Below are 4,290 nucleotides of genomic sequence, written 5' to 3' on the forward strand. Positions count from 1 at the left end.
GCCACAATGAGAATACACCTTGCATTTAAAGTCACGTATTTTGAGACTCGAAGCCCCCAACCGTGAGGCTGTGGGAGGAAGGAAGGAATGTCCAGGGCTTTCGCTCAAGGACTGTGGTGACCATTTCTGTCTGACCATCCCTATCATGAGCAGTGACTTAACCTTGGTGTATGCTTCTGTGTGCACGTGTGTGTGTGTGTGTGTGTGTGTGTGTGTGTGTGTGTGAGAGAGAGAGAGAGAGAGAGAGAGAGAGAGAGAGAGAGAGAGAGAGACTGTACTGGTTGGTACTGGGCCTACCGCAGTGGCATCCCCTTTTGTGTGGTGAGATGGGAACAGACCTCCTGCTAGTACAAGCCCACCTCAGCATTTGAGAGTTGCCCACCCAGGGAAAACAGTGGAGGAGTTGAGTGTGCCTTTTACATGATGTAGGACATCACCATTCAGCAAATGTCCTGTCAGCTTCCCTTTATCCTGCCCCACCCCAGCTGACCAAAGAAGAAACAGTAGCTAGTGAGCAGAAAGGAGAAAACTGCTGACCTTACCAGTAGCCAATGAGCGCGCCCCTGGCCATCTATCCCATGCCACCTTGTTTCCTTCTGTGATAGTCTCCCCAATCCCTAACTACTTGTTAGCAGGTTACTCTGGTTTTGATACACTCTCCCCTCCCTAGAACAGGAGGTAGAGGAGAATGGGAACAATATCTGCTTGAACTCTTCCTGGATTCCTAGTGCTTAGCTCAGCACACAACCAGCAATTCGTGCTCAACAAACATTCCTTTTACACTTGATTGTCGAACAGGTACAATGGAAAACAAGCATGCACTGGTATTCTGGACCTATTACAAATAAATGAATTTTACAAAACAACCATGATACAAAATGTTGCCTGTCAAGTTGGCAAAGATGTCAAATGGTAAAAACAGTCTCACAAATGAGAGGGCCACAGCAGCTGGTGTCATTCAGATGGCATGAAGAAGGCATGCCCCATGCACTGGATGTATTAACGGGGTGGGATTGGGGGAATGTTTTCTCTCCTCATACAATGACGTTCATTGCTCTTGCTATAAAGTTGCACTGCTGGTGGGAGTATAAATTGGTCCAACCAAAGGGGTAAACTGCTTGGAGCTATCTACTAAAGCTAAACATAAGCATCATCTTGATGCAACAACTGTACTTCTAAGTTCTTTACCCAACAGAAATATGTACATGTTCAACAAAAGAGATACAGAGAGTGCCAAAAAAAGTACACACATCTTAAGATAGGAACAATATGCATTAAAATTGTAACACTCAATACATACTGATAACAAAAGATGAATACAAGCCACATATTGCTACCATAATTCAATTCAAATTTGGAAAGGAATACATAGATATCACTTAAAATGTGTATACGTTGCTTGGCATGTTTCGTTTAAAATACATGACCAGCATAGCATTAGATAGACTAGTTGAGAGGCTATTTAAATAATCCAGTAGAACTGTAAAGGCGGTATGGACAAAAGTCATAATATACTCTATTTTTTATTTTGAGACAGAGCCTCAAGCTGTCGCCCTGGGTAGAGTGCCGTGGCATCACAGCTCACAGCAACCTCAAACTCCTGGGCTCAACAATTCTCCTGCCTCCATCTCCCAAGTAGCTGGGACTACAGGTGCTTGCCACAACACCTAGCTATTTTTTTTTTTGTAGTTGTCATTGTTGTTTAGCAGGCCCAGGCCGTGTTTGAACCTGCCAGCCCCAGTGTATGTGGCTGGTGCCCTAACCACTGAGCTACAGGCGCCGAGCCGAGATTCTGGTTGTAAGTTGAAGGTAGAGCTGAGGGCTTGTTGATGAAGTTAATAAGGGTCATGAAAGAAAGAGGATTCAAGGATGATAGTAATGTAAGGAAAGAGTTGTTGTATACCAAGATGGGAAGACAGAGGAAGAGCAGATTTAGAAGATAAAGAAAACAAAAGTCTTTAGTAAATAAATCCTTCATGATTAGCTAATCATTTTATTTATTTAATAAAACAGGGCTGGGTGCACTGGCTCTCACCTTTAATCCTTTAACCTCACCTACTTTGGGAAGCCAAGAGTGGAGAATCTCTTGAGGCCAAGAGTGCAAAACTAGTCAAATGTAGTCTGGGCAACACAGCAACACCCCGTCTGTTAAAAAAAATAAATAAATAGGGCGGCGCCTGTGGCTCAAGGAGTAGGGCACTGGTCCCATATGCCAGAGGTGGCGGGTTCAAACCTAGCCCCGGCCAAAAACCAAAAAATAAATAAATAAATAAATAAAAGAAGAAAGGAAGGAAGGAAGGAAGAAAAAAAGAAAAGGAATTCAAGGTTGTTGTGGGCCATTACAGTGCCACTGCATCCTAATGTGGGTCATGGAGCAAGTCCCCATCTCTTAAAAAAAAAAAAAAAGAGGGCAGCGCCTGTGGCTCAGTGAGCAGGGCACCGGCCCCATATACCGAGAGTGGCGGGTTCAAACCCAGCCCCGGCCAAACTGCAACAAAAAAGTAGCCGGGCGTTGTGGCAGGCGCCTGTAGTCCCAGCTACTCGGGAGGCTGAGACAGGAGAATCGCCTAAGCCCAGGAGTTGGAGGTTGCTGTGAGCTGTGTGACATCACAGCACTCTACATAGGGCCATAAAGTGAAACTCTGTCTCTACCAAAAAAAAAAAAAAAAAATAGCAGGTGGTGCCTGTGGCTCAGTGAGTAGGGCCTCAGCCCCATATACTGAGGGTGGTGGGTTCAAACTCGGCCCCGTCCAAAATGCAACAAAAAATAGCCAGGTGTGGTGGCGGGTGGTGGGCGCCTGTGGTCCCAGCTACTCTGGAGGGTGAGGTAAGAGAATGGCCTAAGCCCAGGAGTTGGAAGTTGCTGTGAGCTGTGACGCTACAGCACTCTACCGAGGGTGACAAAGTGAGACTCTGTCTCTAAAAAAAAAGAATAGCAATAAAAACAGTGAAACTAAGCTTCAACTAACATTCCAATAGTTTATATATATCATCTTTTAAACTGGGAGAACAAGAACTATACCATCTTTAAGCCTGTGGGCATGCGGGGGGTGGGGGGTTGATCCACAGCATTATATCACAAAAACACAAGAATTATGAAAGAAACTGAAATCTTATTGACTGCCCTAATTAAATGGTGCATTATGTGTGTATATGTGAGTCTAATGTTAGAGAAAGTAATGTAATTATAAGAGTGGCAATTTGATTTTGTGGTGGTAAAGGACTAAAAGCAGATGCCTCTGGTAAAATAATACAACCCCTCTTTTTTTTTTAATTAAATCATAGCTGTGTACATTAATGCGATCATGGGGCACCATACACCGGTTTTATAGACCGTTTGACACATTTTCATCACACTGTTTAACATAGCCTTCCTGGCATTTTCTTAGGTATTGTGTTAAGACATTTACATTCTACATTTACTAAGTTTCACATATATCCTTGTAAGATGCACCGCAGGTGTAATCCCACCTATCACCCTCCCTCCGCCCCCGCCCCTCTCCCCCCCCATACAACCCCTTTTATCCTATTAATACAATCACAAAGCAATTACATCTGTGGCCAGGAAGCCAATAATCTAGCTGAGCGATGCATGGAGGAGGAAAATCTGTTCACAGAACCTCATTCACTGTCAAAGTGTTACAGCTCTTCTAGGATTTGTCTAACAGGTTTTGCGGCCTTCACCGGAAGACCCTAAAAGAAAGTGGCATCCAGACCCCAGGGTCCGCAAAGACTGATGAGAGAGGGCCGTCCCCCGCCCCAGAGGCGCTGCAGGATTCTTCATCCACTTCCGGGTATCCTGGGCTCCTCCCCTGCTCCCTGCCACTGGTTCCGGGCCGCGCCCACCCCGGGAGTCCAAGGTCCGGACCTCTGATTGTGGCCCATCCTCCTCAAGTGCATTGGGCCCGCCCCCGCGTTCTTTCCAGCCCTGGCCACGCCCGTGTTCTAAGCCTGCGCACTAGGTGACTACCTGGTCTGGGGAAGGGAGCTCGCGCCAGCACCAGGCCACGCCCACAGCCCGCCTCTCGAACATGTCTTCCCAGCCATACCCTTTCCATGATGCGTGGGAATACAATGATCAGAGTGGTAATACAACTTTGTGACGTTGGTAAAAAACTAAGAATAAATGCCTTGCGGCGCCCGTAGCTCAGTGGGTAGGGCGCCGACCACATACATCGAGGCTGGCGGATTCAAACCCAGCCTGGGTCAGCTAAAACAACAATGACAACTGCAATAACAACAACAAAATTAGCCGGGTGTTGTGGCGGGCGCCCATAGTCCCAGCTACTT

General features: G+C 46.2%; 1 non-coding gene across 1 annotated transcript; it reads left to right on the top strand.

Moving 5' to 3' along the window:
* Positions 1-3,634: 3,634 nt before the first annotated feature.
* Positions 3,635-3,696, top strand: LOC128578801 (U7 small nuclear RNA). Its single transcript, XR_008377916.1, has one exon. It is a non-coding gene; the product is annotated as a U7 small nuclear RNA (small nuclear RNA).
* Positions 3,697-4,290: the final 594 nt, after the last annotated feature.

The sequence above is a fragment of the Nycticebus coucang genome, chromosome X, assembly GCF_027406575.1.
Source record: "Nycticebus coucang isolate mNycCou1 chromosome X, mNycCou1.pri, whole genome shotgun sequence".
Taxonomy (NCBI): Eukaryota; Metazoa; Chordata; class Mammalia; order Primates; family Lorisidae; genus Nycticebus; species Nycticebus coucang.